Source organism: Colossoma macropomum, unplaced genomic scaffold, assembly GCF_904425465.1.
Source record: "Colossoma macropomum unplaced genomic scaffold, Colossoma_macropomum, whole genome shotgun sequence".
NCBI classification, from domain to species: domain Eukaryota; kingdom Metazoa; phylum Chordata; class Actinopteri; order Characiformes; family Serrasalmidae; genus Colossoma; species Colossoma macropomum.
This window is the reverse complement of record NW_023494794.1, coordinates 4,045,554-4,059,306: the sequence shown is the minus strand read 5'-3', so window position 1 is coordinate 4,059,306 and position 13,753 is coordinate 4,045,554.

Genomic DNA, 13,753 nt, shown 5'->3' with positions numbered 1-13,753 from the left:
AAAATCTTCAAAAAAGGCATCATTGCCTTTTGAAAATGAATATTGCACTTTTGCACTTTATACTGAGGTCCAAAAACGTAAACTGATAAAAATGGTGACACAAAGTTTTCTTTCGACAGAAACTATATGCAGAAGTTTAAATTGCCCTGGTTGAATGACATATAAAATATATTAACTTACATGAAGATTATCACATCTTCTACTGGGAACAAACTTAAATATGTCATTTTGCAAACTTTTTATATATATATATATATATATATATATATATATATATGCACAGTGGGGTCCTAAGTCTGAGACCACTAGTAAAAATGTTTCTTTTGCATTCTTTTCTACTTTATTATAAATCTTTTAAATGTTTTAGTCTTTGCTATGTCCACTTTTTGTTTTAAGGACACTTAGGCTGGAATGGACTCCACCAGTGCAAAAGCCTCTGATGATGATCAAACACACTTATCTGAATATGAGCTTTGATGGAAGGAATAAGACTGAAAAAACAAATTTGCTTATATTTGAAATACAAACAAACTTCAGTGCAAAATTTTTCATTTTACTAGACATAACTTTAAAATTTTCAGAATTTATAGAATTGTACATTTTTCTTTGATTACTTTCAGAATTACAGCTGCCGTGTTTAAATGATTGAACATTGCAATAACATATAAGATGCAATAAGGCTGTGATTTTATATTTAGAGATAAAAAGAAGAATAAAAAAATACATCTTAGAACACTGGCCTATTGAGGACTGTGGTATTACCTTCGTATGAAAGCTTTGTGGATGTATTACAAATGTGGTACACTTCATTCATCGTTAGTTTCCCATCCTTGTCGTCATCCATTTGAGAATCAACCTTAGCACAGTAGTAAAGCCCCAGATCAGACTCGGTGATGTTCTCGATGATTAGATCAGTGGATTCATATACAGCGTTCCACTTCACAGAGAACCGGGGGATTGGGTTTATAAGGGACTCGTATGAAGAGATGGACATTGGGTGGACCAGTGGAGAACAGCTTCTCACCCAGTGGATTTCCCAACCTGGTTCCTTTTTACAGTCACAATGCAGAGTTACATTATCTCCATGACGAACCACCTTTTCCTCATTCATCCCACAATTCATCCAGCGGCCGGAGGCCAGTGCGACTGCAGTGAAGGAGAAATATATTACCCATACAAGACAGTTAAATCAGGCATGAGTGATGTAACATCTCTGGAACAGGGTTATGATGTTAAATGAAGGCCCACGTGTGCCACACAATTCCTCACTCTCATAAGTACAGTACTGTACAAGAGTCTGAGACCACCTTTTCTTTGTTCACTTCCCAGCCAAAATAGCGATTAAGTTATGAACTGTATATTCAGCTTGAATATAGATATATAGGATAATCCACTTGCATGAAAAAGCTGAAAGCCAAAGAAAATAAGTAAAACAAATCAGGAGTTTGTGAGGTTTTATGGACTGATGAGTCTAAATTTGTAACTGGGATTACTTGGATTGTGAAAATCAGGAAGCACAACCAACTTCTAATACTGAACTTTGAAGGTGTGGAAAAATATTCCTGCAGATTTCTTTGAAAAATTGAAAAGAAATCTCCAGAAAAGAGTGGAACCTGTAGTACACGCTAAATACTAAAATAATATAATATTAGGTTGTTGAGATTTCTGTGTGATTTTCTCTTAAATATGTTTTGTTCTTTTCCTGATGGTGAGAAAAAAAAGAATAACTTTTATTTAATTGCTATTTTGACTGAAGAATAACCTTTTTTAGGTCATTGTGCTGGTACTGGCACATTTCTATTAAAGCATTCACTTCCATTTTTTACCGCTGGACATTTTTCAAATTGTCCAGCAGTACAGTGATATAATACACCATTACAAAGCTTGAAATCTCAGGATTCAATTCCCACAAACCATTTTTTGATCCATTTCTACAGCAGTAATTTGCAACAAAAGCACCAAATGTTCAAATACTAGCAAATCTATGGCTCCTTATGTTGAAAATCTTTCTGCGATCCACAGAGACATTATAATCCAAAACAGGGTGAGAGATCAGTTTAGAAATCTATGAGTCAACCGATAATAAACTCCAGTCTTGCCTCTGTTACTCTGTGTCCGTAATTCATACAGTTATTCTGATGGTTGGAAAAAAAACATGAGAGTATTGCCTTTCAAATGAGACCAAGATAATGACTGTAGCCCAAAGTATGTGAGAACAGTGTTCCTTTAATGTCAGGTATACCATTTCAGGAAAACTTGGGGTGACAATTGAAAGGTTAAAGTAATGAAATTGTGGTCTCTTTTCACAGGACTGTATATAACTTACATATGAACCTCTATTTGAGCTGAATTACTGGTGGTACTGTTATTTGAGTGAGTAACAATGAGATTTGTGATTTTAATCCAGTATGAATCTGCCATTTCCATAGTTTTATAAATATGCTAAATTGTAATTCCAGAGCGGACCTAGTTTGTCTTAGTGCTCGTCCAGTAATAGCTTTCCTGTTTGGCTCTACCTCCTGGTGGTTTAATGACAAATCCTGGAAATAGAAAACGGCACTTGTTTCTTTGGCGACCAGGAGATTCGGCTGACTACAACAATAGAGCTCTTGGCAAAGTGCCTTTATTCTCAAGATCAAAACAGGGCTACTGTTCTCTACTTTGGTGATGGGCTAATTAGCAGGAGAATGAATTGAAATATCTAAAGGTACCTCTCACAGGGCAGAGCGGTTTCTGTCCTGTTGGGTGAAATTTAAACAGGCCTGATTTACTTAATGCTTTAACTGGAAGTTCATTTTGCCTGTTTCTTTGTTTGGATCATATTTTTGACACAATTAACATCCAGGCTATGACATTTTGATCTGCTGTCTGAGATAATTAGCTAAATTACACAGATGCTTTATCCTGTACAAATCGGCCAGTCGGATCACTTACAAATTACTTTAGCGGAGCTCCTCTGGTAAAACTAATCCAGCTCGAATACAGCTTGACAGAAAACACACTTAAATATGACACTTTTCTAGAAATTCTACTAATTTATATTTATTTGCTCAGTTTAACATATTGGAAAAAATAGAACATTAAATATAAAATGTGCCATACCTGTTGCACAGGCCATATTTGAAGTTTTCCGCATTCCAATATGTTAAAATTCAGCAAATAAATAGTAGTTGGGCCGCAAGATATGCAGATTTGTGTTCTCTGTAGAGGATGTGTTATTTTCATCTAGGACATCAAAAATGCACGTCATTTGACTGGCGGCACTCAAACTTTTACACACAACTGTATGCAAAGAAAAATCCTGTACTTGAGTAGAAATACATTTAATTCAATAAGACTTGAGCACAAGTAGAAGGTTCATGTCTGTAAATGCACTGTGAGTTAATGCGATTTTTATGTTGTAATTGTAATATTTTAATGAACAATTTCTATAAAGATGATTTGTGTGGTGGCAGATGTGAAAAACACAGGTCGCTTTAATGGGAACTGTTTTTTTGTTTTTAATTCAAGTAGAATATATGATCCAAAAAACAAAAACAAATCAAGTATCTCCAAAATAGCAACTTTACAGGAAAGAGCAAAAATGTTCTTTACTTTTAATGCAAGTTAATGTAAATAAAAAAAAATTATTCCAAGTGATTCTATTGGTCCATTCATCATGAAATTTCCACACAGTGTAAAGGGCACCTTCTGTGCTCAAATGTGTGTAGAAAAATGAAAATTGAGATTTTTTTTGGACATATGTAACATTACTGATTACTTAAGTTCCATTTATATATATATATATACATATGTATATATATATATATATATATATATATATATATATATATATATATATATATATATATATATATATATATGTATACATGTAAAATTTATATAAGTGATATAAATGGACCAAATGCATTCACTTCAGTATAAGACCCCTTATGTCAATACAATATCATTTACTACATAGAACATCTTAGATCATCTTGCAATTTATAGCATAAGCTGTTTATGAATTCTCCAGTACTGCTTTAGAAATATGGTACTCAGTGTGTATGCATGTATTAGAAATATGGTAAGACTTGAAAGTTAGTATTATCTAGTAAATGATTCAAAGGTGTTAAGAAATAATTTGTATTAGTTCCTGAATTAAGAGTCTTGAGATTATTAATTGAATAATAAGCATAGATTAAAGTGTTCACACCTCATGAGTGAGTTTGGAAATTTTAATATTGCTCCATATCATATTGAGTGATATTAGTGATACCACTCTAACACAAAAAACAAACTCATACAGACAATGCTCATAAATAATATGTGACAAATGTGGAACAATTACTTACAGAACAGAGCAGTGAGAGGAAGACAGTGTGTGCGCATCTCTGAGTGTTGCTTGCGAGAAGACCCCAGCAGTGACTGTCAATTTTCCGCACACCAAGAAAGTGTCAGCAGAAACGTGTATGATTGCGTCTCCATTGATCTTTTTTTGCCTCACATCCTGTCTTGATTTTAGCCTGAATATTATATTTTGTAAGACAAGTTTCTTTGTTCTTCACTTCCTCTGTAATTAATTTTTGTATTTTTTTTGTTTATTTGTTACTTGTTTCAGGTTTTTCCTTTCTACCTTATAGACTCTTATAATTCAGGTTGTAGAGGCATTTTCTTCCTTGCCTTATATGACCAAAAGTATATGGACACCTGACCATCACACATAAGCTCACCGAACAAAAAAAAAATTAGTCACCTTGCGTGTTTAAGGTGGTAGTAACTTCAGGCTCTGGCTGAGGATGATCGGGGTGTGTGACGGAATTCATAGATTGAGAAGAGGTGGTACAGTGCAGTGAAAGTCTCGTTCAATGTGTGGAAAATGGGTTCGCAAAGCAAATGTTAATGATTGGCAAAAAGAAGTGATTCCATTTAGGTGTGCCAATGGTCATACGGGTCTACCAGCAGTGGCAAAAATCCCAGTGTACAGGAAATTATCATCAGAATTGTGGCTGAAAGTGGCAGACAGGGACCGCTGGCATGTTTCATAGCTTGTGAATAAAAATTGTTTCACTTCCAGGCAAGAATTGCTTCGAAAAGTCAATGCAGGTCCTTCACAACAAATTTCTGAAAGACCACTCATGAACCCATGAACATATGGAGCAGAGGGGCACACTAAAGGCCTTTGCTCACTTCTGCTCATAAAGTTGCCTGGTTACAGTGGGCAAAGAGACATAAATATTGGACTGTTCATAACTAGAAACATGTTATCTGGTCAGATGAATCTCATTTCTGTTTGTATGTGATTGATGCTAGGTGGCATGTTTATCGTAAACCCCAGGAAGCCTTAAATGAGGACCGCATGCAAAGTGTGGTTCAAGCTGGAGGACGGTCTGTGATGTCCTGGTGGTGTTTTAGTTACGCAGAAATCTGTCCTTTGGTTGAGGTGACAGTAAATTTGAACCACAGTGCCTACAATGAGCTGCTGGACAACCAGGTTTTTGTTATTGGCTATAACAGCCTCCACTCGTCTGGAAAGGCTAGACTTTCCACAAGATTTTGGAGTGTGTGTGTGGGAATTTGTGCCCATTCAGCCAAAAGAGAATTTGTCAGGCATTAATGTTGAATGAGAAGGTCTGACTCTGAATCAGTGTTCCAGTTCATCTCAAGGGTGTTCAGTGGGGTTATGGTCAGGGCACTGTGCAGGTCAGTGGAGTTCAACATCAAACCATATCTTTATGGATCTTGCTTTATGCAGTGGGTCACAGTCATGCTGGAACAGGAAAGGGCATTTCCCAAACTGTTGCTATGATGTTGGCAATATATAATTGTCTAAAATGTCTCTGTATGCCGTAGCATTAACATTACCTTTCACTGGAACTAAGGGGCCCAAAGCCTGAAAAATAGCCCCAGACCTTAACCAAACTTTAAACAGACATGCTTCAGATGGAGTTGTTTGCAGATAAACAGAATTGCAATTGTTTGTGGTGCAAATGCAAAAGCCTTTTCTAATTACCTACAAAACAGAGCAGTGAGAGGAGGACAGTGTGTGAGCATCTCTGAGTGTTGCTTGCATGAAGACCCTAACAATTTTCTGCACACGAGAAAGTGTCAGCGGAAAAGTATATGAATGCATTTCCCTTAGTCTATTTTTTGCCCCACATCCTGTCTCGATTTTAGCCCTGATAAATTGGTTTGCATGCTTTCTTTTTGGGTTATTTATTTTTGGCTGATTTATTTGCAAACCAATAAACCAGCAAATCCTCAAAACTTTATTTGCCAGAGTTTCTCCAATTGTATGATGATGGGGTCAGAAGCAGGTTGCTTAAAAATGTACAAATGTGCATGTGTGCAGGTGTACATGCATTTTCATAAAAGACGTCTGAGTCTGTGACCTCATTCTTTGAACCACTTAGAAATATCAGTAGCCAGGCATTCATCCATAAACATAGTATTTGTTTTAACCTTGAACTGCAAAAATACATAAATATTAGTACAACTTTAAATAACTTTGGGGGGCGAAAATATTTCACATTATTGAGTGATTTTATTTTTTTTCTTTGAGAAGCAAAACAAGTGGACTTAACCACAAATCAAACAGAAACCTGTATACAGCAGTTCTGAAAAATACAGTACAAACTATAGTAGAGAAGCTCTGAATACTGTATCAAATGTGTTTTAATATTTCCTTCCATTAAAAAATGTACTAACCTTTAGTTATTATCAGTAAAAAATAGCAGCCCTTTGTGTTACAAATATAACCCAGAAACTGTCACAATATCAGACTCAGTTTTGTCAGTACTTCTCAGATTAACCTGAATGTTGTTGTTGTTTCAGCTGGTCAGTAAAGCATTTCACAGCTCATCTTGTTTGTTGTGTATTCTGTTCTTAGGATGCTTATACAGTCCCCTCCACAATTATGGGCACCCCTGCTAAAGATGACTTAAGAAAGAAAAATTCACCTTTTTGTTAATCAGCTTAATCTTACACTGAAAAAATGAGAAAAATCAAAACTTTAATTAAAATAAGTTTAGTCTGAGATAAAAAAAAATCCCTCATCAAATTGTTTTAACACAACCACATGTGTCACAAATATTAGCACCCCTAGAAATTCCTGTCATGTTTTTCCATTTATATTTTACTTTTTCTAAGTTGATCAGAGTGTCTAGGAACTTTCAAGCAGTAATCCACGACTTCCTGTTTCACTGGGGTATATATATATATATGAGGTGACATACAGGTCAAATTCCCTTAGTTATTCTTCAACATGGGAAAGACAAGAGAACATAATTCAATTAAGGGAAAAGTTTGTTAAGGTCAGGAAATGGCTATAAAAACTTGCCTAATAAATGCCTGTATTTACAGTTAGAGCAATAATTAAAAAGTTATTTGGACAAGATGTTTATTTTACCCTCATGCACAGTGAGGAGCACAATAAGAAAGGTAAAATAATGCCCAGCTTTGGGACTTTGACTGGAAACCTGTTTTATGGTCATATGAAATGAAAATTGAGCTTGAGCAAACACTCAAGGTTGGTTTGAATCTTCCACCAGGACAATAATCCAAAACATACGTACAGATCAACACAAAAATGCTTTACTAAACACAAAATCAAGGTGACGGATTTTGTGATTTAGGAAGTTTATCCAAGTCAGGCCATCGCCATCAGAGTGCCTGAGAAGCAATTGTTGATTCATTTAAAAGCAAAGGATCAGTTGTAGGACAGAAGGATGGACTTCGTTATGTTATGACTTGCATTTTGCTAAAGAAATTAGCTATTTGGTGTAGATGATAACCCTCTCTGTGCTATTTGCTCATTGTATTCCTAGGGCTGAAATATCTCTTATCGTCTTAATTTTTTTTGCATTCAGCGGGCCGAGGTTTAAGAGTCACGGTTCGCTACTGCCTGATCTAAACCCTGATCTAATGGGTGAGTTAAAAAAGAGAGTGCAGACGAGAGGACCTATTCTCCAACCTTATAAGATGTTGCAGAAGAAAACTAAGTGCTTTTTTATTGGCAAGTGAAGGGTGTAAAAAGTATTAAATGCAGGGGTGCCAATAATTGTGCCACATGAGGCTTTGCTAAAAATGATTATTTCTTCATGTATTTTTTCTCAGAATAAATTTACTTCAATTAAAAGTTGGAAATTTTCATTATGAGATTAAACCAAATCACCAAAAGGTGAATTTCTTATAACTCTTTTTAGTCATCTTTACCAGGGTTGCCAAAAACAGTGGAGGGGACTTTCTGCTCTCCTCTGGCATTTTCGAGTCTTGTTTTTAGTAACATGGAATGAACAGGAAGTAGTCTGCAAATAACTCCACAAGGAAGTGTATTACTATAGTGAATGTAGGCTACAGCAAGGAGCAAAAATATTGGTACAGTGTATTGAAATGGGTTATTTAATTTCTATAGTCATATATAATATTCAACTTTGTGTTCAAAATGTCAAAAGATGAACATGAGACCTTTATTTTAACTGAACAGAGTTTTCCATACAATGTAAAAACTACACTGTTTTTGTCACCTGTTGTGTGAACACCACCAATTTCAGCTGAGCATTAGTATTGGGACAAATGAAAGACAGATGATTCTGATTGCTCAGCTGGTCCATAGTCCTGTAATTGTAGTCACATAAAAGAGCTGTGAATGTTTAGGGCTGGTTGAGGTCACTGGAGTTTGCTTTTTGATGTAAAAGGTACAAAACAAGATGAAAACTAGAGAAATGACAAAGGATGGAAATGCAAGCAGTTTTCAACAGGTACCTAAACAAAATACAAGTCAGAACCATTGCAGAACACCTAAGTGTTGCAAACACAACAGTATAAAATATTCTGAAAAGTCCATCTCCTGATTTTAAACCTAATTGATCCTGCATTTCAGCTGTTGCAGCTGAAGTTGGACTGAAAAGAAAGATGCTGCCCTAAAGGCTTAGCAGAGCATTCCAAATGAAGTTAACAAGAGTCTGTTTCTCTCAGTGGGTTGCAGACCTGTATGTTATTGCGAATACTGACTTTAAACAACTGTAAATGTATTTGTCCCAATACTTGTGCTCAGCCGAAAGTGGAGGAGTAAACACAGCAAATGACATTTTGTCCTGTGGGATTTATGTTGAATGGAAACCAGTGTCCAGGAATAAAAGCTGAAGTTCTGTGCTTTAGTCTCATGTTTATCTTAAGAACTGAATTATAAATGATATCAATTCATGACAAAAAATAACCCATTTCATTTAATAGTCCTACTAGCTTTGCTTCTTATGGTGTGTGGCACAAATGTATTTAAAAAAAATGTGAAACAACGTCTAAAAGGTTAAATATAATTGTATTTATTCATTTCTTTCAAACCACAAATAGACCCATGCTCTCTTATTATTATGTACATCCTTTAAAGAATGAAGGTATTCATGATGCCTGTCGTTTCAGAGAAGATGCGCGTGAATGTCTTCATGGTGGTCTGCAGATTCATGGTTCCCCCACATTCTGCGGATTTCCTTCTGTGACCACAATACAGTAGACAGGTTGCTACCTAGCTTCACATATCGTGAGGCATAGAAGGCGATACCTGTTTGGTCATTTGAGACCCCCTGACTAGATTTGCACTCCCTGCACGATGGTTCAGGCCTGTCCAAAACCTGGCTCCACCCAACAACCTGTGCAAGAATGGCTACTGTCCATAGAGTCTGACCTCTTTTCTGCCACAACTGGTATATTTTCTGCCAATTGCATGTTGTATCGGCATCCCCTGATAGCAGTTTAATGGTACGGTACAGTACTGTTACAAATCTGTTATTACACATATTCTCGTCATTTCCACTCCCGTGCCGAATTTGGTTATCCAATCTTGTTGGTGTAGAATGACCACCAGATGGCCGCCCTTTCAAAAAAACTAGTCAGAAATGCAGGAAAAGCTCCTCCATTGCTGCTACTGTGACAAGAGGGATACTGCCTCAGTATAATTAAGAACTTTCAGTTGAACAGGCACTTCAACAGCGAGTCTTTACAAAGAGTAGAAATGCTCAGCCCAGCGCTACCACAACAAGAAACCAGGGAGGGAGAACCATGACACACGTGGAAGGTGGACAAACTCACATACAAAGCCCCCTTTCCACAGACACAACTGAGCAAGCCAAATGCAACACATTAAAGGTGCAATGTGTAAGATTTTTTGTTTAAAACATTCCAAAATTGACTAAAATTATCAACAGAATGTGAAGAAAGAACAGATTTCATGTCCCTGTTTCATGTTGCAGAGATATCTACTAAAGAGACAGCGTGCTCCGCAGTGAGGCCTCTGGGATCAAACATAAGGTATATTTGAGTGCACTGCCCCAAGGCCGTATTCTAACTACTTGTCAATCATGTTGAAGGGAACCGCCCCCAGGTAGACCATTTAAAGACAGGTAGCCAATGAAAGCAACATGGCTGAAGCTCTTGGCAAGCGACTATTATCACCATCGCCTGGCGCTCCCGGCAAGAAACCATGTTCAGCAGCAAAGAAAAGAAGAGACATAAATAAAGCAAAACGAGACTTAACATTGCTGTTGCTTTCCACTGCTGGAGAGGCTCCTGGTGAGCAAAGGGATGAGGTTTAATGCTTTTCTTCTAGACTGGTAAGTAAACAGTGGTTAATACTAACATTGACTATATATTGATAGCTTATAAAAGTAGCTAATTGAGTTGCTGAAAGTGTTTATATGTTTGCTAAGTTAGAGGAGGAACCGTGCATTTCCTTGTTTCCTACGATAAGGGTGAACTTCCTGGTAATATGTTGCCCCCTATTTGTTCGGAGTATGTAGTATGAATTCGACAGGCTGCATCGTCTTAAAGCATATCAGTAGCGAAATTGAAATGAATAATGTAATGCAAAATGGAAATGGATTTGTATGTTTGCATTTAAACTTCCTACTCACATATGCAATGTTGGACTCAAAATGAAAGTTCAGTTTCACCATTTTAATCTACCATTTTGGAAATAAAATATATTTCCAGAACTGAGAATATTATGCTGTCATGCTTCATGTCAAAAGGACAATTCAGATTAAAATGTAACTGACGTTATATGCACTTGTACTCTCTAACTTCACTCACTATATCAAAGAGATCACCAAGCTAACCGAGATGACAAAATTCAGATGTAAAAAAGGGAAACTCTCCCTTTTGGTATTACATATTCTGGCCTCTTGCCCCACCCTGATATGATGAAACAGGTGAAAATGCAAAGACAAATGCATTTTCATAGAATTTCACAGAATGAGTGCAGTAGGCAGGATCAAATAATTGCATAATGGAGAGATGCTGTTTCCCTTTTACATTTGAGTTCTATAGCTTGTTGTTCTCATATATATATATATATATATATGTGTGTGTATAAAAATCATCATTTTGACACCATTACTGCACAATCACATGCAGCATCCAGCAGAGCTGCACATCTTGAAATCTATGTTTGTTTAAATAAAGCTACATGCATAACATCTAAATCGCTAAGTAAACGAAATGTCAATTATAGTGTGCCAAATCAAAAATGGTAATTTGAACCGAACAAGAATTTAAATGTAAATATAATCTGTAAAACTGCCATTTTACAGATCACATTTTCTTTTTGATCTGGCTACTGATATACTTCCACAAGACTGGACCTCAGGTTTTAGTTGAATACCCTTGGGGCCATATTATAGAAACTTCTCAAGTCTGAAATCTTATCGTATTTGCTCACCATGACAACTTCAGTTAGGACTGAATTTAGGACAGAAGCTATTACAGAACAACAGTTCATAATCTTATCCTAACTCCAGATAAGAAAACAGTATTACAGAAACATCCTAACGAGACAAAATTTCCTAAATTCTGTCCGAACTTTAGGACAGCCCCAGAGCGGTCTTAACTTCTGCTTTAACCGCGTTTCTATTGTTTTGTGCAGTGACAGGCAGCATAGTTCACTATAACTAGCATAACGATGTTACATTTATCTACACTGAAAATGGTGCTTTGACTTGTGAGGTTTCCACGATCTCCACCATCCCTTTCATTACCTTCGTGTGTTTATATTGATGAAAACTCGTCAGATAATAATGAGGCGTCAGAGCTGAATGTGTGTCTGTTTATTAGGAGGAATAACGTTAGCGCGCTCGGCTAAAGCGTTTGGCTAAAGCGGCGACGCTCATCACAATATTATTAACTTTCAGTTTATCGCGCTTTAGTTTTATTTGATCTTTTTTACATCAGTAAGGGTAGCTAATGTTAGCTGTCTGGCTAACTAGCTCGATCACTTTACATGTTTACGTTTCAGCTGTAGGCGTATGGTCGGTTGCTAGGTAACAGACATGACTGTTGAAGATGCTGTAAGATTCCTAAATTAAGATAAGATTTGCTTGTAATACGAATTTGTGAAAAATCTTATCTTGACTTCTCAGATCTTAAGTTAAGACAAAAAGATAGGATGTTTCTGTAATACGGCCCCTGGTGTGTAACAAAGGTTACACCACTAAAGTCCTTTTAGCAGTGATTTTTTGGCACTCAGGACAGAGTAAGCTATTACTCAGAAGCCTCAGCCACAAGAAAACACCAGAGTGAAGATAAGTGGACACGGCCTTGTAATTGATGACTTCTGCCATGTCCCTTTCAACAGCCAGACATTATACAGCCCAGTGCTGATATTACATACTATTCCTGATACCTGCGTTTGATGATCAAGTACTGGTGCATGAAATAAAACTGCTTAGAGTGATGCTATGCTACACACTTACAACAGATTGTTCTTCAAGGGTTCCTTAGTAAGGGAGATGGTTCTGTTTAAAACCATGATATCTATATAGAACCATTTCATGCTCCTTTTTGAAAATGGTTCTGTGTAGCACCAAAATGGGTTCTGCTATTGCTATGATGGCAAGCTTCTAACAACAGAAGAACCATATAAGCATGAAATGGTCCTATATAGAACTTCTGGTTCTAAATATTATAAATATCATTCTTTTACTGAAGAACCCTTGAAGAACCATCTTCATAAGAGTGTGGTACTTTAAACTTAACTGACACCACTCAGTTGAAAGGTTCTTTAAGGGACCAAAAGTGCTTCTCTTGTAGACAAACCCTTTTTGGTGCTATTTATAAAAGTTTTGAAATAAGGTCCATAAAGAACCATACACAACACATTTTTCATCAATCCAAAGAACCAATTTACCATGCAAAGCATTGTTTAAGCATGCAGATGATTTTATATAGAATTCATGGTTGTAAATAGAACCATTCCTTTTACCAAAGAACCCCTAAAGAAGCATCTTCTTAAAAGTGTGGTTCTTTAAACTTAACTGACACTACAAAATAGAAAAAGTATTTAAAGAACCAAACAGTTCTTTCTATAGAAGACCTTTTTTTCTTTGCTGCTATCTAGAACCAATTTTTGGTTCCTTGGCATGCTTAAATGGTTCAATGCATAGTGAAATCGTTCTTCTGATTGATGAAGAATATGTTGTATATGGTTCTATATAGAATCTTTTTAAGGAGCAATTTCACCATGCAAAGAACCATTGAAGCATGCAAATGCTTCTAAATAGAACCATTGCCTTTATTAAAGAACCCTTGAAGAACCAATCTTTTTTAAGTGTGCATATGGTTAAAGGTGCCTCACCATCAGCAATGGTATTCATAATAAAATATAAAGGTATAGCAGGCAGTTAAAACTATGAGGAGCGCAGGTTCATCAGCAGAACACATTAGAGTAAAAGATCTAGAAAAAAAAAGAATATCAAATAAATAAATAAATAAATAAATAAATGAA